This window comes from Ambystoma mexicanum, chromosome 4p, assembly GCF_040938575.1.
Source record: "Ambystoma mexicanum isolate Mex_15411 chromosome 4p, UKY_AmexF1_1, whole genome shotgun sequence".
Taxonomy (NCBI): domain Eukaryota; kingdom Metazoa; phylum Chordata; class Amphibia; order Caudata; family Ambystomatidae; genus Ambystoma; species Ambystoma mexicanum.
The window spans coordinates 606,327,802-606,351,885 of NC_090927.1; the positions used below are offsets into that span (position 1 = coordinate 606,327,802).

The 24,084-nt window shown below is 47.0% G+C and overlaps 1 protein-coding gene across 1 annotated transcript in view; it reads left to right on the forward strand.

The window, feature by feature from the left end:
• Positions 1-24,084, forward strand: part of BEND6 (BEN domain containing 6) — an 886,671-nt gene that overhangs the window by 217,484 nt on the left and 645,103 nt on the right. The gene's annotated exons all lie outside the window — the stretch shown is intronic.

Here is a 24,084-nt window from a genome sequence, read left to right on the forward strand (position 1 = left end):
AGAAGAAACCAAGGAGCAGGGGGTGGAGCCGGTGAATATGGCACTCAATAAGGAAGAGCTCCAAGAATGCCTGAGAAGCATGGAAAGCAGGATGATGGACCCCCTTCAGACCCAACTGAGCTTTATCAGAGAACACTTGCAGACCCCGTGGCAGGAGATGAGGAAGGAGGTTACAGAGCTTGGGGAAAGAGTAGATACCACAGAGGTGGGCATCTCGGACATCACGGAAGATACAAACCAAAACAGTATCCTCCTAAAGCAACTCGCTACAGCAACACATAACTTGGAACTCTAGGCGGAAGACCCAGAAAACAGATCTCGAAGATCTAACATTAGAGTCAAAGCCCTGGGAGAATCAATAGAGGATAGGAGAGACGATGCAACACTGCTTCAGCAGTCTCCTCCCGGGTACACAGCCGGAAGAAGTACTCATAGATAGAGTGCAAAGAGTCGGCCCAAAGAAAAGCAACCCCGGAATGAAGCCAAGGGACGTCCTACTGGCGATGACCTCCTTTACAATGAAAGAAGGGATCCTACGGGCAGCTAGAAAGCAGCAGACAGTTACGATCAACGGAACACAATTCCAGATATTCCAAGACCTCGCACTCTCTACTCTCCACAAGAGAAGGATGATGCAACCGGTAACTAAAGCCTTGATATCTCGGAGAATAACCTACAGATGGGCGTACCCGTTTGGGCTGACCTTCATGTGGGAGGGAAAGCAGCAGCGGATCTCCACATGCCAGGAGGGTATGGCCCTCTTACAGATAGAGGAGGAAGACTCGATAAGCAGGGATAAAGAGGAGACCTGCAACCAAAAAGGAGGAAGGCGGGATCAATGGGAATGGTCGACGCGCCCAAGAGAAGACAGGGCAGAAATTGCACACTGCAAGGACCCAGACCTAAGTGAGGAGCGGAGACGGGCAACCAAATAAGACAAATGCTAATTTCGGGACAGAACTAGTTCTCAGGGGCATATTAAATGAACACGCCCCCCTGATGGGATGAGGACTGGTGGACATGTTGGAATTAAACCACAGGACATTCACATGCCCTGGCAGGGAAGATTTGGGGACACACCTAGGGCTCGTCACCCCAGGGGAAACCTGGGGGAGGCACTAGGATGCCTCGGTCCAAAGTTGGGTAGAAGGGGCAGGGGAGGGGCGAATGGACAATGGGGTGGGATAGTTAAGGTCCAGGTCAATAGGGGTAACCCAAGGTGCACACTGTGTATAGTGAAGAGACAACCTACGCGGGGAAGAGATTCCACAGGGCTTACATGAGAGAAGAAGATCCTGGGTGGAAGGAATGGCTGAACTGAATGTGGTAACCCTGAACGTACAGGGTTTGAAATCTCCGATAAAAAGATGAGCTATCCTAACTAGACCCACAGAGCTCCAAGCCGCAATAATCTTCCTGCAGGAAACTCATAGAGGAGAAAGGCCCATAAGCCCTTTCCCAAACAATACTTTGCATCGGGGGTAAGAAAACTAAAGCGGTGGCCATCCTACTATGCACAACGTCCCATTTAAAAAAGGGCAGTACAGATGGGTACAAAAGGCAGACATTTGCTTCTCAAGGGCACGTTAGACGACCAAATATATACCTTAATAGGGATTTATGCCCCAAACGAGAAACAAGACTTATTCATGGGCGAGATTTTACGCTGCCTGGGGGAATAGTGCTAGGGTCAAATTGTGATATGAGTAGACTTTAACTGTGTGATGGACCCAGTCTTAGAGAAGACACTTCCTCCCACCTCCGCAGACATCAGGAAGCTCTTCCGGGACTTGGGGGTGATAGAATCATGGACATTTTTTCACGAACACGAGAAAGAATTTACCCACTACTCAGCAGCCCACAGGGGGTACTCGAGAATTGATATGATCTTAGTCTCAGCCACACTGATCCCGCAAATAAATAAGGTGCAAATAGAGCCAAGGAACCTCTCTGATCACACCCCAGTCCTAGTACAGATGGTGCGAGAGTATGCATACCCCTACAGCCTTTAAACAGTGGAGACTAAACAAAATAATGCTGAAAGACATTGCACTCAGGGCACACATAGAAGACATACTTACCAATTACTTCCGGGAAAATGATAACGGGGAAACAGACTGAGATGTAATATGGGACGCAGGAAAGGCAGTGGTCAGTGGCGAGTTTATATCACAAACAGTGCCACACATGCATGAGAAAGAGCTCATAAGGAAGAAATTGGAGGCAGAAGTTCAGGAGGCAGAAACACAACATAAGGCCAGACACTCCTTGAAAGCACTGAGAGCCCTCCGTAAAATCAGGGCCCAATTAGAAGCCCAGGTTGCAGACCGTACGGCACAAGCCCTGTTAAATACCAAACAGTCATATTACGGCCAGGGGGGTAAAGCCAACAGGTTCTTGGCCGCCAAGTTGAAGAAGCAGAGCGCCCGAAATCACATAGTGCGGCTTAAAAGTCATAGCAGTGAATTGTGTCTTCTAGAGAAAGATAAATTGGAGATAATGGAAAAGTACCATCGGGACCTCTTACAAAAGGAGGACCACCTCTTACAAAATCAAATTAAATACATGACAAGATTCACCCTCCCACAAATCTCTGAAGTGGATAATCTCATGTTGCAAGCCCCCATAACTGCAGAGGAAGTAGGGGACGCCATAACACAGCTACCCCTAAACAAGTCCTCGGGACCGGACGGCTGGGGAGTGGTTACCATAAGACGTTAGGTGATGCGATCGCCTGAACTTTGGATGGCAAAGGGTACAAACCAATGGTAAGCCCATTACTCTGCAATAATGTAATAGATAGTTTTTGGGTCAAGACAGGCCAGCCGCCTGACATGCAAGGACTAGTAGAATAACATCTATAGGGATCCTCTCTAGGTAATAGTGCTCTCAATCCCCAATCCCCAGCGATGATAGGTTTTTCGGGGAAGGGGTGGGCTATCAAGGTCAGGCGGACCTCCAGCCATCCTCCAGCATACCTGGGAGAACTAGCTAACAGCGTGCAACAAAAAACCTCTTGATTGTGGGAACCTTTCCTGACCACTTCAACATTCCTTCATCTAAGGAGGGAACGGACATGCTTTTCCTCAAAGAAACCTTGCTAATGTATGACTTTAAGGTACTTGCAAACAAATTCCTCTCTGGCAACTTCATACTCAGTCCAAGCCAAGGAAAAATAGGAGGAGGCCTTGCTGTAGTTCACAAAGAATGCCTACGAATCACAGCAGTACCATCTTTAAACATCCCGGACTGTGAATAACTTTTCCTCCACTTAACACTGGATCATCAAACCAATCTATCATTCCTCCTCCTTTATAGACCACCCACATACAAGCATACCTTTCCATTAAAATCTGCAGACAGCATAACCAGCATTGTAGTACAACCCAGCACCTAGTCATCGAGGAGGCAAATAAACACCTTATTCAAAGAGGAGAATAGCATCTTTACAAAGCCACTAACTTCCCACCTGACCAGCATGCACCTATAACAAATGGTGAAGCGGGCAACCCATGCTGCGGAACATACATTGGGCGCAATTTTCTGCAAAAAAAGTCTAACTACAACTGCTCCCTAGCACACATTCGCTGGAGTGACCACATTACGATTCCTTTTGTGATTCACGCTCCAGTGAGAGTACGTGCTGCCCACAAAAATCGGCCTCCAATGTAGAAAAGAATCTGGAAATCCGACAACACAGCGGAACTCGACACGATATTGGAAGCCACAAAACCACACAACTCCTGAACACACACCCATCAGAAGAAATAAAGGAGTGAACCTCTAGGCCCTTTAAGCGAGGTAGAGCTGTCTGAGATGGATGGGGATGCAGCATTTACTCTCGCACCAATAATAAGACTGACTCTGGAAGTTGACAGGGAGTACAACGGACATCAACGGACGTTCGCTCAAGTCTCAACGATTTACATGAATGTCAGGAATACTGGGTGCCTGGCTGGGGCAAGATGGGTAAGGGCCTGGCAGCTCTGGCATGTACTGCATAAAAGCATTTCTTAGCCCATGACATCATTCTCTAGCATCTTTGTAATCACTTCCTGCCCACTTCCTGCCCACTCCATGTTCATTTCCTGTGGCCACTAAGGAAGTATATTGGAACTACCTGTGCACTCTAGTTGTTGGGCGTGGCTGGCTATATAAGCCACACCCCAAGACTATTCAGTGCTTCGTGTTGTTTTCTGTACGCTGTGAAAGCAACACGCTCGCCGCGCTCCTATCTTTGGAAATACTTCCAGTCCACGTGGGCGCGGTCTCCGCTCCAGTCATCGGACCAGCTTCAGTCTTCAGATCGTCACTCCGGATCATCGCACGAATGCCCAGCAGCTCCAGTCCTCGGATCGTCTCTCCGGATCATCGCACAAACTTCCAGCAGCTCCTGTAAAGAGAAAAGACAAGAAAGTCAGGCAGCGCTCGCGTAATTGCAGACTCCTGAATCAGCCCAACGCAGCACATACTCACCTGAAACTGTAGCTGCCTGATCACGCACGTTGCTCCTTTTTCTATGAACTTGGCCACACCTGTAAAATACAAAACAACAATTAAACGCACTCCGGGCACGTCCAGCATCCTTTAACGCTGTGCAAATACCTGAATGACACTTACCTGAATAGCAGTATTCCCCCAACTCTAAAGACACTTCTGGCTGGAACAAAAGACACTTACCTGCTAAACCGGTCGGCTCAAGAGTACCAGTGAAGTAACTGGTTCTCCACGTATATCTCAGCATCATTCTGGGGGTATCCGCTATAGATTTGGAACAGCGACTCTACACTGAACGCGAGCAACCTCAAAACTCGCAAAGTAAAGACCCACAAGTGGGGAACCAGATTTCCGGCCCTCAAAGAATTGCGCCCCTGCCAATAGCAGGATGGAGAGTTAGCCCAATTAATTCTCACGGTGAGCTGGGTAAAAGTCTAGTCCAACCTCCTCTAAACAAGGGATAAAAGGGAGAGGGGTCTGGTTGGGCAGAGAGCACACAGGGAAAGAGGCCAAGACTCCATTGCTCCCGCAGAGACACAGGTGAGTGTGACAGAACACAAAGCCGTTCTTGCAACTCTGGCTGAGCGATGGAGACCTCTGAGGTTAATCAGCTATCACAATTTCTAGGGGAATTGCGGGCAGACTTCATGTATCCAGCTCGGAAACCAACGTCTTAAGGTGAGAGCTGATGGTCAATAGGGATAAGACCGATGAGTTGGCTAGGCAGCTACTGCAGACACAGGCTGGTTTAGCACCCTTGCCAGAAAGGGCTATCCAAGGACATGCTCCCACATTACCAACCGTGGCTCCGGTTTAAGTGGTCCTCCCAGGCAACATTCCTTTAGCGTCCCCTGAGAGGTTTCTGGGAGACCCCAAGATGTTTGGGACATTTATGAATCAATGTCGCCTGCACTTTATATGTAAACCTGAGTTATTTCTGACCGACCAGGCGAGGGTTGCCTTCATCCTCTCATACCTTGGGGGGGCATGCCGCAGACTGGTCAATCCACTTGGTAAACAGAGATGGCCCACTGCTTCGGAATTACCCTGGTTTCCAACGTGAGTTAAAAAAGTTGTTTGCTCATCAAACACAAGGGCAAGCCCTAGACGACGAGTTGCTTTCTCTGCGACAGGGCAATCAAGATCTCATTGCGTATATAGCCACATTTAATCGTCTAGTTGCTGAAACAGGTTGGCCTGAAGAAAAATGCATCACATTATTTTACTGAGGATTGCAGAGAGAATTAAAAGACGTTTAACACAAGTATTTAACCCCCCCGATGATTGTGCCATCGATCTAGCAATGCAATTAGACCATCGTTAACAGAACCGGAAGGCCTATCGGGCTCAGTCAGAGACTAGGCCCATGTACATCCGACCCAAGGAAACCCCAAGCCGACAATCCACTGAGACACATTCTGAGCCCGTGCAATCACCAAGGCAGAGCGAGAACGGAGGCGCCAGGAACAACTTTGTCTATATTATGGCCAATCTGGTCACTTCCTTCGAAACTGTATGGTAAAGCCTCCACGGAAGGCAGTGGGAGCTATGGACAATGGTAAAGAAGGCAAGGAAATGGAAAACTCCAACTCCTGGCAAACTTAGAGGTCGGTTTGTCGAGCATAGAACAGATTCCTCAGATCTCACATTTCGCTATTCCAGTGGTCTTGCTTAATCCGTTGCATCCCGCCAAGATGCATGCTCTCAAAGCATTCATAGATAGTGGGGCAATCGGTAATTATCTGGATATAGAAACCACAAGGATGATGGGCTTATAATTCCACCCTAAAGCCTCCACTGAAAATGTAACATCCATGGATGGAATGCAGCTCCTTTCAGGCCCTGTAACACATTGTACCACAGTGACCACTTTGCTTTGTCAGGACGGTCATAGAGAAAACATCACATTTGACCTGATTGCTGCACCCCAATTTCAGATGATTCTCGGTATACCTTGACTGAAACTGCATAACCCACGTATTGATTGGCGGGCGAGAAACACAACCTTTCCCAAGGAATGAGCTTCCTGTATAGTAAGGAAAGGGTTTCGGAAAATCAATTACTAGCCTCACAAAAGACAACATCTGGACTAGGTCTATTGGGAGTTCTACCTACGGAGTACCAAGAATTCCTGGATGTTTTAGCTAAAGAGCAGGCTAACACACTACTACCACATCGTGCTTATGACTGCCAGATTGACCTACTACTGGGTGCGCAGGTACCCTAAAGCCGGATTTATGCCTTGACGGAAGAAGAAAATGCTCATTTGAGGAGTTATCTGGATCAATACCTAGCTAATGGTTTTATCAGACCCTCTAAGTCACCCGCAGCCTCTCCACTCTTTTATGTACCCAAAAAAGAAGGGGACTTAAGAACATGCATTGACTACCGGGCATTGAACCAAGTCACAGTAAAGAACAAATATCCGTTACCTTTGATCCCGGTGCTGCATGACCAAGTGAGGCAGGCAAAGATCTTTACGAAATTAGACCTACATGGCGCCTATCACCTGGTGCGCATGAAAAAAGGCGATGAAATGGAAGACTGCAGTCTGTACCCGTTATGGCCTGTTCGAATACCAGGTAATGCCGTTTGGGCTTTGCAACTCACCAGCGGCGTTCCAACACTTTATGAACGATGTGCTACGAGAACTCCTAGACGTATGCACAGTAGTCTACATCGATGACATTTTAATTTATTCAGCTACTCAACAAGAACATGTGTCACATGTACGAGCAGTACTCCATAAGTTACATGACAATCACTTGTACGCAAAACTTGAGAAATGCTCCTTCCATGTCAGCAAAGTGGAGTTCCTAGGGTATATACTTTCACCACAGGGCATCAGGATGGATAATAGAAAGGTAGAGGCGATCTTCACCTGGCCACCTGGCCTTCACCCACATCCCTAAAAGGGGTACAGACCTTCCTAAGTTTCTCAAATTTCTATCAACGCTTTATACCAGGATTCTCTCATCTGGTGCCCCCCATTACATCTCTACAGCGCAAACATCAAAAATTCGAGTGGACACCAGCAGCGGAAGAGGCATTCCGGGCCCTAAAAGAAAAATTTACCTCAGCCCCAGTACTGCAACATCTGCAGCCTAACCTGCCATACATAGTAGAACCCGATGCTTCAAGCGTCGCCATGGGCGCCGTACTTTCACAACAAAATCCAGAAACAGGATGCCTCCACCCAATAGCCTTTTGGTCAAAAAAGTTTTCCCCAGCAGAACTGAACTATGCGGTCACCGATAAGGAATTGCTGGTAATCAAGAACGCCCTCAGCGAATGGAGGCACTACTTGCTTGGGGCAAAACATACAATCACCATAGTTACTGATCACCGGAATGTACAATACCTACGTTATGCCAAAGCTCAGTCATCTAGACAACGAATGCCCAGCAGCTCCAGTCTTCGGATCATCTCTCCGGATCATTGCACAAACTTCCAGCAGCTCCTGTAAAGAGAAAAGACAAGAAAGTCAGGTAGTGCTCGCGTAATTGCAGACTCCTGAATCAGCCCAACGCAGCGCATACTCACCTGAAACTGTAGCCGCCTGATCGCGCACGTTGCTCCTTTTCCTACGAACTTAGGCACACCTGTAAAATACAAAACAACAATTAAACACGCTCCGGGCAGCGTCCGGCATCCTTTAACGCTGTGCAAATACCTGAATGACACTTACCTGAATAGCAGCATTCCCCCAACTCTAAAGACACTTCTGGCTGGAACAAAAGAAACTTACCTGCTAAACCAGTTGTCTCAAGGGTACCAGTGAAGTAACTGGTTCTCTGTGTATACCTCAGCATCATTCCGGGGGTATCTGCTGTGAATTCGGAACAGCGACTCAACACTGAACGCGAGCAGCCTCAAAACTCGCAAAGGAAAGGCCCACAAGTGGGGAATCGGATCTCCGGCCCTCGAAGAATTGCGCCCCTGCCAATAGCAGGATTGAGAGTTCGCCCAACTAATTCTCACGGTGAACTAGGGAAAAGTCTAGTCCAACCTCCTCTACACAAGGGATAAGAGGGAGGGGGGTCCGATGGTGAAGTCAGTCCTGTATCTTAGTGTACTTTACCCTTTTTATTAACATGCAGACTTCCCGTATCAGGTTGGGCAGAGAGCACACAGGAAAGAGGTCAAGACTCCATCACTCCCGCAGAGACACAGGTGAGTGTGACAATGAAAAATCACAGTTATATAATAAAAACCCATCATCACTGATGTCATACTACGTGGCAAATTAAAAAAAACTTAACTGGGATTGTGGTTGGTCTATGGGGAACATCTAGATATACTTTCTATAACGGATAGGATTGTGATTGAGTCTCTCTAGTCAGGTGGACAACTATGCCCACCCGTAGGACAAGTCATCTTCACTGTCATACAATTGACAACGTTTCATTGGCTTTTAAACTATAGGGCTCCTTGCTACGTGGCCCTCTACAATTGGTTGGCACACTTGTACCCTTCTGGAATATTCCACTCGCTAGCAGCACGCAAGCTGGTATCCCAGGTGCTTGTGGGTGGACTTGACCATGCCTCCCCACCCAATTAGCCCACCATCCATCATCACTCCTACTGTCTGCCATTCGATTTATCTTTGAACTCAGCCTTGCAAAGTATCACCGCTCCTGAGAATAGAAGGGAGTGTGAGCACAGTCTTATCTTCAGGTCTCGGTGTAGCTTGCCCAAAGTCTATTTCCATCTAGACCATGTGACAGGAGACTGTGTTTGAGTTCTTTCTTTCATATTTAACACTATTAAATTAATAACACCTGGAACCCATAGTGTTTTTCCGTTGCACCTCAACACGAGCTTGTCTCGCTTCTCATGTTCATTGTATCTTCTCAAATCGATAATCAGTTTCTTGCAGAGGTCGAAGTGGGCGGGAGTGGTCGGGAGCGGTGCTCCCATGCTTTTTATTTTTAACTTTCACAGTTCCTATACTTTTATTTTGAAAAGAAACCGTTCTAGAATGGTTTTGTTTTAAAACAAAAGTGTAGGAAGAAGTTGGAGCTTCCACTTCAGTGCACTGCACTGTACATTCCCATAAATAGTAGGTGTACTTGTTTGGGTGTTTGGACTGTTTGTGGGAGGGGGTGCAGGGATGGAGTTTGTGGGCATTGGGGCAGACCAGCAGGGAACATAGTTCCACTACTTCTTTTCGTACACTTCGACCACTGGTTTCTTGGCTGCCCCAACCCTTGACACTGGGCTAGACATGCCGTCCTGATTCTTCCTTCATTGTCAGTGGTTTTCTTCTACTGTGCCACACTTTCAGCCTTTCTGTTCATGGAGTCCTAGTTTGCTTAAAACACAACGTGGAACATCCAGATTCTATACATATGTATACTTTGGCGGCATCGCCTGTAGTCTATTCACTGTGTATAGCCAACCTTTATGATTACTTAGTGTGCTTGCATTTCAGCATCTGTACACTTATAAAATGGCTTGCATTTTCTTCAGTGCTTTTCGTACATACAATCGTCATTCCACAAATGAAATGCTAATTTTTTATTTCGTCATCAGAATCTATAAGGTCTATATACTTTCTTCTTTGCAATCTCTTCTAGGTGCGTCATCTTTGCTTCATGTGACGTCACCAGGCTATTGCCTTCACCGCTTCCTACTTCTTCAAGGACCTCCCTTAAGAGGCTGTCATTTCTTCATGGGTACATTATGTAAGGCTTTCTCAATGGATACCTTGCTTCAAGGATTCTTCGCGGGATAGGTACTATTACTGGCGTTGTGCATGTCGAAATTTCTGGCTTCCAACACATGGGCAAAATAGAGGCGGGACTTCCAGTAGAGGCACTTGGCTCCTCCTCTACAGGAGATGCCCCAAACATAGATCACAGAAGCCCTGCATTCCATAGCATCAAAGAAACTCTTCACACTCCCAAAGAAATTGGCTGCAATATGGTTTACCCTCACCACCGTGCTTTGAAGAAAATAAACAGAAAATGAGTACATGCATGGAGGAAACATTGGCCCTCATTACGAGTTTGGCGGTAAGTCTGGTGGTAATTTCACCTGACAAAATTACCATTACCGCTGTGGTGTCCTGCAGAATTACCGCCACATTATTAGTGGTTGGGTGCACCAAGAATCCATTGGCAGTAACAATAATTCTGTCTGGCAGGATTACAGCCAAAAAGCAACTCCAGATTGTAATTATGCCAAATGTCAGCACAATTACCGTTACTGCTAGAAAATCAGTGGAGTTACTAAACGCTAATCCCGCTGGTGGACTAGGCACTGAGCATAAAATGCAGCAAATGGGAAGTTCAGCGGTGGCCATTCTGAAAAATAAAATCCATCCTGAATCACCCATTTCCTGTAGCCATTTGAAGGCAGAACTTGTGGCAAACCTGTCCCAAGACAAAGGAGTCAAGGGAAAGGTGCCAGAAATGCACCAGAGAAAGCCAACATTCAGTGAGGCAGAGCTGCAGGTCCTTGCTAATGAGGTTGTGGGACATGCAGAGTAGTTGTTTCTGGTTAAGCCAATAGAAAACCTCCAGCCAGAGGAAAAATGCCATCTGATCTCGCATCAGGGACACAGTGGTGGTAGTTGGCACCGTACCCCGTGACAACAAGGACTTTCAGAAGTGGTGGACTGACCTCATTGACAGGTCTGCAGCCTGTTGCTCATCCACCGGCAGGAGACAGTTGCCACAGGAGGTGGTTCAGTGGAGCCACTAAACTTCACTCTAGGGGATGGATGTGAGCAACATCCTCCACATGGAGGGCATTGAGGTCATAGGAGGAGTGGGAGCAAACAGTGAGCCTGAGGCTGGTCAGTATTAATGTCACCTCTCCAATGACAATGCATGAACTGACTCCCTAGCATATGCATGTGGCAGCATGCGTAAGAAAATGGGCACAATCTCCAGGCCAACAGCCTACCAAATGGCACTGTGACCAATGGCACAGTAGCCACATGCATGTGTAATTGAAGGTTGGACACCATTTCCATATGACTGAAAATAGAAATGTACCATATCATGTACAGACATGTGACCCCATACAATCATTAGACACACCCATCAGGGCAGGCCGTGGCCATGTGCCTAAAGAATCCCCCGGTGCACACATCCATCACTGAAACACCAAAAGCCAATCAACCCACATAGGAAACACCAACAAATGATTGGCCCAACATATGTAAATGCCATGTGAGCAAGCCATCTGCCAATGAGGATCTCCACATGAGTCAGGGAAAGTCCCCATGTCACCTCACCCTAGTCCAACCCTGCAGGGGAAGCACATGCTACCCAGCGACATACACTGCCCATGGCCCCTGCTGGCCCCACTGAGCAAACCACAGATGAGACTTCACACCATGTCATCTGTAAAACAGCCCTCAAATCCTGAAAGGTGCGTCTGCCTAAGAGGCCATATGCGGAAAAGGTATGCTATACATCCTCCAGTACGTTAACCCACCGCAACCCTAAGTGTCACGGTCAGCATCCATCATAATGTCTGAGTGTCTTTCTGTGCCATGTACAAGTACCCATGATGACTGATTATCATTCATCACCCAACAGGTTCACTGTCCACCCAGGGAGATGAATGTGGACCAAGTATGTCACAGGACACTTCTACCGACGCAAGTACCTCTGCCTCCACCCCTGTGTCCCACAGCCATGGTACACACAGGTAGACACCTGGGAGAAAAGCTCCTGGCACAAGCAACAGCAGCATGCCAGCTGCACAAAGCAACCACACTGCAACCAAATATGCAGGTGTGGCTATGGACCCCACCAGCAGTGTTGCTGATGCCCCTGCCGGGCCCACCACCTGCCGCCAGAACTGCTGGCACAGCGGTTGAAGTTGCTACCAAGGCCACTACTCTTCCAGCCCCTGTGGAGACACATGAGGACTCCCATACCACCACAGTCACCCATAAAGTCACACACGCAACCACTCACCCGGCCCCTGACTCCCCGTCATCACATGAGTCATCAATGCCATGCCACTAACACCGGGACTCTTGACACAAGGAACGATGAAGATGGCATTGAACTAGTGGATGCAGGTGGTAGAGGGGACAGGTTCCCTAGCGATAGCCCCACCGCTGTACACACCCCTGGGATTGTGCCACAGCATTCCCTGGAAGCCATATGGAGGAGGCTCAACACAATTTAACAATGCCGGGAACATAGAGAACATAGCTGAGCAGCAGTTCCAACACCACCAGGCAATGAGGGATTCAGTGCAGGGCTAATTCCGCAGAATCTCAAGGGCCATGAGCCAGCAGTGCTGCCTCCTCTCTGTGGCAACTACAGCTAAAACTGTTGTGTTCCACAGGTCATGGAGCTGAGAGAGGCAATCTCTGTGGGTTCAGAAACCAGGCAGAGTACCCTACTCCTTTCTCTACAGCATACCCAGAGCCATGCAACATTTCCACCTCTGTCACCTCCACAGACAGTGTACTGGCTGGCAGCCCCTGTTGCTGCTCTCTAAGTCTCTAAGGAACATGGCATGCACACAGCCAGAGCAAGCTGCTATGCCAAAGAGGGCACTGAAATGACACTGTAATTGGATTGTCATTCATAACAGGCACAATGGAGATGGGAGGGCATGGCCGTTGGGGATTGAGGGAGGTAGGAGGCCATGGGAGTTGGGGATTGAGAGAGGTGGGAGGGCATGGGTTTTGGGGATTGAGAGCGGTGGGAGGGCATGGGTGTTGGGGATTAAGGGAGGTGGCAGAGCTTGGGTGTTTCCTTCAATGCAAAATAAATCGCATGTAAACTTGAACAGTTGTGAGGTCAGTGATGTGAGAGTCGGTGGGAGAAATGTAATATATGGCTATATATGTTGGGATAGGACCGACGCTGTAAGGAGTTTAACAAAAGGCTTTATTTAAGTTAAACTATGCACAGGCAGCAGACGCACCTTCAGCTTAAGGTACTCAAGGCAAAACTGTCTGCCAGTTCAAAGCATGCAGTACATACACATTCCGAGAGAATCCTAGGATGCAGGAATTCTCGGAATGTGTATGCATGAATGGAACACAGCATAATAAACACTCCAAAGGTCTGTAACACATATAAACAAAATGATATGACATTTAAACCTAACACATCTCCCTCCCTTAATGTGGAAGAATTTTAGCTAAACTATTCAAGGTAATAGTCTTTAAAACGATCAGGCAGTCTCTTTGTTCTTTTGCAGTGTCTCCAGCGTTGGATTCATCCTCCACTTGCTCACTAATGTTTGTAGGTGATTGATATGTAACTCCTTCACCTCCTGGTTCCTCTTGACGCTCAACATTGACATTGTCTCTCATTATATTTTCTCTGTTCATATTTGGTGCACATTTGACTAATTTAGACTTCGACCAACACTCACCCCCTTCAAGAATGACCACGCTACTTCTAATAGTTTCAACTCTCTTGGGACCTAGGAATTTGCTTTCTGTACAATTCGCACCAAAACGTGGGTTTTTGATTAACACATAATCTCCCACCGACAACATCATCTCTTTTACATTGAAATTAGAGTCGAATCTCTGTTTGTACTCATTCTGTGCATCATGAATCAAATTCAATACTGTCTGTCTATCTACATTCACACATCCTGATGCCTCTAGCCATCCAGGACATAACCTGGTAGCTGGCTGCCTACCTTTCAATGAGACAAAAGGTGACACCTTGGTTACTGAATGTGGAGTAATATGATAATTCCACACCAATTCTTTCAACACTTCTGACCATTCAAGACCTGAGTTTAGAGCTAGCTGAATACCCCCTTTAATGAATCTATTAGCCCTCTCCACCAAACCATTCGCTCTAGGGTGGTATAGCGCAGTTCTCAAATGTGTGATACCATACCTGACCAGGAATTCATTCATTCTCTGAGAACAGAACTGCACCCCGTTGTCTGTTATGATCTCTGTGGGAAAGCCCTCTCTGTGGAACACCTCTTCAAAGAATGAGACCATTTCATTCGTAGTGGCCTCTCTTAGAGCCTTCCACTCAACCCACTTGGTATGATAGTCTACAAGTACTACCATAAACCTAAAGCCATCGCCCAAACCTTGTATCGGGCCAATTATATCCACAGCTAATTTTTTCCATGGCTCACATGGAACTTGAACAGGGTTAAGCGGCACTTCTCTGACTACTTTTCCTTTATCCGCTTTTTCACATTCATGACAACCCCTCACCTTTTTTTCCACCATGCTGTCCATGCCTGGCCACCAATACGATTGTCTTAACAATCTTTTGGTACCGTTTATTCCCAGATGACCTTGATGAGACAGATCTACTAAGCGGGCCCTAATACCTGAGGGAGGGATAATCTTGGACCCCCTCCTGAGTTTGATTCCATCTTCAGAAAGATTTAGCTCTTGTTTCACCTCATGCATACGATTGAAATTCCTATCTAGGGCATCCCTGCTGGGCCACCCATTAATTGTCCACTCTTTCACCCTGGTGATAGATGTGTCACATGAATCTGCTTCTAGCCATTCATCTTTCCCCACTGCAACTGCTGACATGTCTGAAATAGTTATATCTTCTTCCATGACTATTTCTGATGTGCCCTCAGTGTGTTTCACTGGCATTCTAGACAGGCAATCAGCCACCACATTTTCTTTACCTGGAATGTGAACAATCTTAAAATTGTATCCTTGCAGTCCCACAATCCATCTAGCAATCCTGGGAGAGCCTTTCGCCCAATCACAGCTACTTAAAAGTTGAACTAGAGGTTTATTTTACTAAAAATTCTTGCCCCCACAAAAAAAACTTAAAATGTACAATGGCCCAGTACACCGCTAATGCTTCTCTTTCTATTACTGAATAATTACATTCAGCCCCCCCTCAGAGGCCTGGAAGGAAAAGCAATCACCTGACATTCTTTCCCCGAGTTCACTTGGTACAATGAGGCTCCTAACCCAATCAAACTAGCATCGACCGTGAGCACAGTTTTTCTACTGCTTACAAAACCACCAAGAGAAGGTGCTCCTGATATCCCTTCCTGTATAGCAGCAAACGCTTCCTGACACTCCGGAGCCCATTTGAAACTCACTCCTTTTTTCAATAAGTTCCTTATAGGTGCTGAGATAGTAGCAAATTTTTCAACAAACTTATGATAGAAGTCCACCATACCCATAAATGATCTGAGTTGATCTTTATCGGTAGGTGGAGGTACTTCACATATATTCTTCACAATATTGGTTTTAGGCGATATACCATGACCTGACACTGTGTGTGCCAGGTGTTCAACCTCCCTGAGACCAATGCAACATTTTTCTCTTTGTTCTGTCAGCCCTGAAGATTTCAACCTTTGAAGAACATTCCTCAATGCCACATCATGTTCACCCTCTGAATTAGCAAAGACCAAAATGTCGTCTTGAAACACAGTAACATTCTTCAGACCTTTAAGTACTTCCTCCATGACTTGTTGAAACACAGAAGCAGCTGATTCTAGTCCGAATGGCATGCACAAATACTTGAACGTGCCCTCCGGAGTGACAAAAGCAATTACATGGTGATACCCTGCAGAGAGATCTATTACTGAGAACCAACTAGGTTTGTCAAGTGTAGCCAGAGTCTCAGAAATTATGGGTAGAGGGTGCCTTTCAATGAAAATGTTCTTGTTAAGGTCCCTGAGGTCGACAAATAGTCTCAGGCTACCATTGTTTTTCATTACTATGACCACAGTGGAGAGTCATTCCGTTCCATTGATGCGCTCAATCACACCTTTTTGAATCAAACTCTGAAGTTCCTCACAGAGTTGTTGCCGAAGTTTAAGTGGAACAGTCCTCACTTTATGCGCCACCGGCTGTGCATTAAGCTTGAGCCTTATGTTGTGCTCAAAGTCATTCAACCTTCCTAGGCTGGGCGTGAAAACCTCAGGAAACTCTTTGGACCACCTGTCCTCAATGTCTGCAATAGTCACAGGTTCTGATGCACTTGCTTGTATACGGACACCTAATACCCTTTGCTCTTCCCAACCCAGTAATGACACGCCTGTCTTTGCAACCAGAATTTCTGCCGAACATTCTCTCCCTTTGTAAGATACTGTGCCATGAAACACGCCAGTGAGAGCAATGTCTGCATCTCCATAACCGCAGGGTTGTACTTCAGTGGGAAGAAGAAGATCAGGAGTCTTGCCTAGAATATTCTTGAAGGTATCTTCTGAAATGATGGTCCAAGGCGAACACGAATCCACCTTCATCTTGATGTGGCACCCCTCAATCATGAAATGGTCAACTGGTCCCTTGGCATCACCTGATACAGCATCAATCTGGAACACCTGCCTAGAATTTCTCTCCTGGAAAGGCGGCTCATCTGGCATTCTTTGCAGGGGCTGTGTGGAAGATTGGTATTATGTGTCTCTTTGTTCAAGACAATTCACCGAAGCATCTTTACACATATTTGCAAAATGACCCTTGTGCTTGCACTTGTAGCATTTTGCAACTCATGCGGCACAGGATGGAAAATTTGATGAATGCCTGGTACTTCCCATCTTTTTCAAAGCAATTACATACTCATCAGCGTCTCCAGATCTGTCCTCCACCACACGTGTGAGGCCATCGAAGACAATGCGCCCTTCCGGACCCAAATTGTTTAAAAGAAGTGCCTTCTTCCTGGCAGAGCTATACCTATCACCCCCAATAGCAACAATGTAATTTTTGAACATCTTGACCCATCTGTCCCATCTGACTGGGGGCCTCCCAGGTTTGGGGAGGAATGGTGCAGGCGGGGGAATTGCCGCCACCATTATGTCAAAGTCAGAGGTGATCTCTTGGTCTTGCAGTGTAACACTGAACAATGGCAGAATAGGATGAGCTGGAAAGCCTGACAAAATCCAAGAACTTGATGTGATGAGCACAGTCAATTGTGACATCACAATGGGCATCAGCGCAGGGAAACTCTAGTGTGATGATTCCAATAAGAACACAGTCAATTATGACATCACAATGGACATCAGAGCAGGGTATGGCCTGCCTGAGGGCTCTGAACAGGGTGCTCAGCAAAATACCATTTGTTGCATCACAATAACTAAATGGAATGTCAAAACTCTGTCCTGCACGAGAAGGCTGTGCCAGTTGCTGGGCAACCACTTGAAGGGCCTCATTACACTGTAGGCGGTAACCATGGCGCTATTAGTGATATGGTTGCCGCCGGTATTTTACCTTGTCCGCTGTTATGGTAATACATGCACGAGTCCCTTTAGAACCTCGTGCATGTATATTCCATTTGAGAGTGCCTCGCCAGTTGGTGCTTCCACTGCGACTACCCCGGGGGCCTCGAATAAAGCTCTTACTCTCCTCCATTTAAGTGTGCCTCTTTATTACAATGGCGACGAGGCACCGTACCCCGAGGCCCCTGGGAGCGTATCATGCCACCTGACTGCGAGCACAACCCCCCCCTTCGCTGCCGCCGACTTCTGCTGACAGCTGACAGGCAGGCCGCTGCGGGCACTGTCAAGAGAGGCCTCGACATCCTTTCCCCCCACCTTCAGTTCTACACTGTAAAGGGTGCCGCTCCTCCCAGCTGGGAGTTTAGAGCGGCGCACATTGCACTCCTGCCCTACTCCAAAAGTGCTTCAGACAGCAGGAGCTGTCCATTTATCAGGTCAGAGGAGGGGGGAGGACGAAGTGAAACTTACACTTTCCTTTCACTTGGCATTTTATGTGTAAAACGGACGAAATGAAACGTACGCTTTCCTTTTACTGGCAATTTTTTTGTGTAAAACCCTCACTGTTGCCCTGACGAGAACCCTGCATCATTTTCAAAAGCTGCCAGCTGTTGCCCAGCAACGCACACACAGCATTAGCAGTCTTCATTCTCTCAATGGCTACTCTGACCTTCCGGGACTCACTATCTTGGTCCATTGTGACATCACAACTGAACATTCCATCAGGTCTTCCCGGAACCAGCCAACCTGCGCTCCCAGCCCATTGTGAGGTCACAATCTGTACTAAGGACCATCCATACACTGAAGCCTAAAGACTCTGCAGTACAGATAGACCTGGGCATTCTCTGAATCGGGTCCTACCCTGCCATTCAAGCAATTCTATAAAGACTGTATCTCAGCGCCTCCTTGCTAACTGCCAACAGTACTGCAAACCTCTGCCTATCACTACAGCAACTGGTGCCACTCAACGCCATTCCTCACCACTTACAACCTAGAATCAGGCACACCACCATGCAGGGCGTTCCGCCTCCCACCAAGTTTCTTCCATGCCCTGGGAGCCCAACCTGCCCATGGGAACAATGGATCGATGGATTCCACGTCTACCTCAGAGCTATTGGGGGCAGCAAATTCAATGATGACCTCAAGGAGGCGACCCTCTTGAACTGTATAGGGGCAGAAGCACTGAGACTTTTCAGGAGCCTTCCCGAACCCGGCAACATGTGAGGAGATGGCAACCGCAAGTTTGACATAGCATTGGCCAAACTCACCAGTCATTTTGGCAACAAGACCAACGTAGTACTGGAAAGATACAGGTTCTTTTCCAGAAAGCAGCTCAAAGGCGAGTCTATTGATTCATACATAGCGTCCCTCAGGGAGCTTATGTCAACCTGCAGTTTCACAGGTGTCTGTGATGAGTATTTGAGAGACCAATTGGTGCTGAATGTGGCTGATCCACGCATCCAACAAAAATTGTGGCAAACCAAAAATCCCACCCTGGACCAAGCCACGGAGATAGCAAGGAGCATGGAATTGGGAGATCGATGCATGAGGGAAAGACGTGACCACACGACCAGTGTGGAGATCAAATGTGTCAGCCCTGAGTCCGAGCCTTACGAGCCTCTAGTAGCAGCAGTAAGAAAGGCTCCGCCATCAAGGGGTTCGAAATTTGGCTCAAACAGAGCGAGGCCATACAACTCCCAGAATCCAACGCGCTGCCAGAGGTGCGGATGGTACAAGCATGCAAATCCTGACAAAGAATGCCCCGCCATCGCTGTGGAGTGTTATAAGTGCAGCCAGATTGGACACTTTGCCAAAGTCTGCAAGAACACACGGGGAAAGACAACCAGATATGGCAATCTCACCAGGCGACCTTTCATCAGACCGTCCTCTGTGAGAGTCATCGAAAGCAACCAAGAGCACAATGACATGTTATCTATCAGTCCAATGCAACAAACGGTACAAATACTCACTGTAACATCCCAACAACAGAGCAACGGTCCCTGGGTCAAAATGCAAATCAACGGCATATCATTACCCGTAATGGTAGACACTGGCTCCCCCTACACCATCGTGGATCTCAAGACCTTTTTGAGTGTACTCTCTGGCAAGATACATGACCTGCGAAGCACTTGTGTAAGAGCTACCGGTTATGGAAAAACGCCCATCGAGATAATGGGATATGTGTGGGTGAACCTCAAGTTCCATGACAGAGAAACATATTGCAAACTCTTTGTAGCCAAAGATGGCTCCTCCGTTGTGGGATGGGAAGAACAAGCCGCCCTTCGAGTAAGAATACACCCTGGAGAAGAAATCCCCGTGCTGAGTGTGCTCAATAATGATATGGACATCAAATCTAATCTAGCAAAACAATTCCCCAAGGTGTTCTGCGACAAGATTGGACTCCTAAAAGGTTTCCAACACAGAATAATCCTCAAAAGAGGTGCTGTCCCAGTGGCCCACCGAGTCCGCAGTATTCCCTTTGGAACAAAAGAGGCGTTGAAGAAAGAACTTAAGCGCCTCTGCGATGAAAATATCATACAGCCCATCGAGAGTTCAGAATGGCTTGCCCCAATTGTCTTAGTAAAAAAAACGGACAATTCCATAAGAATGTGCGTCGACTTGAGAGACCTAAACAAAAACATATGGGTTGACAGACACCCACTTCCCAATATATCTGAACTCCTATCGACCATGAAACCTGCAAAATACTTTACAACTCTGGACCTCTCCTCAGCCTATCACCAGATTGCTTTGGAAGAGAGCTCAAAGAACCTAACATCTTTTGTCACACCTCTCGGTGCATTCATGTTTAACAGAATACCATTCGGACTCGCTTCAGCCGCAGCAGTCTTTCAGAGACTCATGTCACATCTATTTGGAGGACTTGATGGCATACACTGCTTCCAAGATAATATCCTCATATCAGCCAGTACAGAAGAAGAGCACAACGCAAAACTTGTGGGTGTCCTACAGGTCATACAAAAAAGTGGGCTCACACTCAAATTAGAGAAATGCAACATAAAGTGCGACCGAGTTTCATACCTGGGCCATTCCATTGACGCCAACGGCATCAGCCCCAAGAGGAAACTCATGGACACCATAATGAATATCGCCGAGCCTCAAAATAAAGACCAATTAAGGAGTTTCCTCGGGATGACAGAATACTACTCCAAGTTTATAAGCAACTATGCTGATAAGACCAAAAACATGAGGAACATCTTGAAGAAGGCAGCCAAATTCATATGGTCCACTGAATGCAAGAACAAATTCGAAGAAATCAAATTCCAAATTAACCAAGCCCCAGCCTTAGGAATGTTCGATTGTAAAGCCAAAACCATCATATCCGTAGATGCAAGTAAAACCGGACTGGGTGGTGTCCTGGAACAGCAACAAGATAAGAACATTGTGACGATCGCATTCGCATCGAGAGTACTGAGGGGAGCCAAACTAAACTATTCCACCATTGAGAGAGAAGCTCTGGGTCTGAGGTGGATTCTTCAGCATTTCAGGAACCTAATTTGGGGCTTACCCGTCATACTGAAAACAGACCATAAACCTCTAGTAAATGTCCTTCAGTCCAAAACTCCTCACCTTATATCACTGAGAATAAGACGTTGGTTCCTCGACATCATGCAATACAACCTCCAACTATGCTATACTCCTGGTCCACAAAACCAAGTAGCAGATTGTCTTTCCAGATTATCGACCAACATCGACACTGAGATTGCATCTCCAGATGAGGACATCATAGCTGTCGTAAACCCTGCCATCTCGAGAGATGAATGGAAAATTAATGCCAATACTGATCCGGAACAGCGAGAAATCAGGGAAGCGATAGCTAATGACTGGGTGGAAACGGGAGAGGCTTTAACAACCTTCATTCCCTTCAAGGAAGAATTATCCATGGACGATGAGCATATCTTCAGAGGCGATCGAGTAATCCCACCCACCCAACTCAGAAAAAAAGTACTCCAACTGGCACACGAAGGTCACCTAGGAAGGAGCTTGACGAAAAACAAGTTGAGAAACAACTATTGGTGGCCAGGAATGTGGAAAGAAGCAGAAGAACTGGTCAAAAATTGCTCCACGTGTGCCATGAGTGACAAGTCCAAGATCTTAAGAAAGACCCCCTTACAGCCTATTGAACCTCCCAAACATGTGTGGTCTAAACTGGCAATCGACATCATGGGTCCATTCGAGAACCTCGAAACAGTCAAAGTATATATCATTGTACTTGTCGATTACACCTCTAAATGGACAGAATGGGGAATAGCTGAGGACAATGTGACCTCAAAGAAAGTCACAGATTTCCTGACAGAGATCTTCAACAGGGAGGGAGACCCCAAGGAAGTGGTTTCGGACAACGGGTCTCAGTTCATGTCTATGGAATTTGGTGAATTCCTCAAGAAAAGGTCCATCAGCCACATAACAACATCTTTGTACCATCCAATTTCCAACGGACTTGTGGAACGCATGAACAGGCTCGTGAAGAGCGTAGTTCAACTGGCCACGGCCAACAACCTCCCGTGGAGAGAAACCCTCAAAGAAGCTTTACATGCATATAGAACAACCCCACACACCACCACAAACATAGAGCCCTTCACCCTCATGCGAGGTAGGGTTGCAACTAACCGGTTTAGACCGGCGTGGATGTTCTTATACACGGGAGCAGCAAGGGTGAACATGGATCTACTTCAAAAGACAGTAAGAGAAAAACAAGCAAAATACAAAAGACAATACGACTCCATACATGGAGTAAAAGAGATGATGGTTCGTGAAGGAGACTGGGTATGTGTCAAAGAACCGAAGAAAACTCTCAAGGGTGAATCCATCTTCAGACCTCCACAGAGAGTTGTGAGTTGTCATGGGAAGTCTGTCATCCTCGATGATGGAAAGAGATGGTCTGGAGATGATCTCATAAAAGTAACAAAAGACATCCAAGAGACCAGCATATCTAAGGACAACAGTCCTGACAGACCATCACAATACACCTCACATTCCCTAAGAGAATCCCTCCCTGAACATGTGGACAATAATAGACCTCACTCCATGCATCAAGGAGTCCCCACTGGAAGAATGTCCAGAAGGAACCGCAAAATCATCCAAAACTTCAACAATGACTATGTCTATTACTAATGTACCCCAGTTTACCCATCTTCCCTCTGCCTCTCCCACTTGACACCCCCTTTTTTCCCCTTTCACTTTTCTGTTTCCCCCCCCCCCCTGTTTTTCTTTTTTTTTCTTTTGCCTCAGGTGGGGGAGATGTTATGGTAATACATGCACGAGTCCCTTTAGAACCTCGTGCATGTATATTCCATTTGAGAGTGCCTCGCCAGTTGGTGCTTCCACTGCGACTACCCCGGGGGCCTCGAATAAAGCTCTTACTCTCCTCCATTTAAGTGTGCCTCTTTATTACCGCCCTACTCCAAGGTGAGCGGGGGCAGTAATTCCCCATTCACCAAGGCCCTTCCCCATTCCCATTTTTGCCCCCATAGGCATAATGGGAATGGGGAAGGCGCTAATTACGGTACCGCAAATTGCGGTACCGTAATTAGCACCGAGGCCCCTTTGCGGCACCCTACTTTAACGGCTGGTAAAACCAGCCGTTAAGTTCGGGTCCCGCAAAGTGAACTCGTAGTAAGGCGGTAAGGGTTTACCAGTACCGGTGCCCTTACCGGTACCGGTAAACCCTTACCGCCTACCGTGTATGAGGCCTGGTGGTAACTTCCCCTAGAGGCCTTGAGATTTCCTTAGCATTTCCCAAAATATATAAAACCTCTTGTGTGGTTCTCATACGAGAAAACACACACACTCCGTCATGAACGTGAGTATGGAGTCTTTTCCAATGCTGATGTGGGCTCCACCCCCTATTTTTGGGCACCCCCCTCTGACCTGGAATGTGGGGCAGCGCCTGCTGCCTGGTGCACCGGCTCAAAATGCTGAAAGTGCGCCGCTCTGAACTCCCATCCAGGGAGGAGCGGCGCTCGTAGGGCACAGGGGGGTGCTGCAGTCTTCAGTAGGGATGTGCTGCTGGCTTTATCCTTCCTTTTATTTCCTTCTCAGCTACGGGCGGGGAACAGCTGAGTGTAAGCAGGGCTCGTCCTCATCGCCAGTATTGGGATAGGACAGACGCTGTAAGGAGTTTAACAAAAGGCTTTATTTAAGTTAAACTATGCACAGGCAGCAGAGGCACCTTCAGTTTAAGGTACTAAAGGCAAAATTGTCTGCCAGTTCAAAGCATGCAGTACATACCCATTCCGAGAGAATCCTAGGATGCAGGAATTCTCAGAATGTGTATGCATGAATGGAACACAGCATAATAAACACTCCAAAGGTCTGTAACACATATAAACAAAATGATATGACATTTAAACCTAACAATATACAAATATGATCTAAAGAAATTGTGAATCAGTACTTGCGCACAGG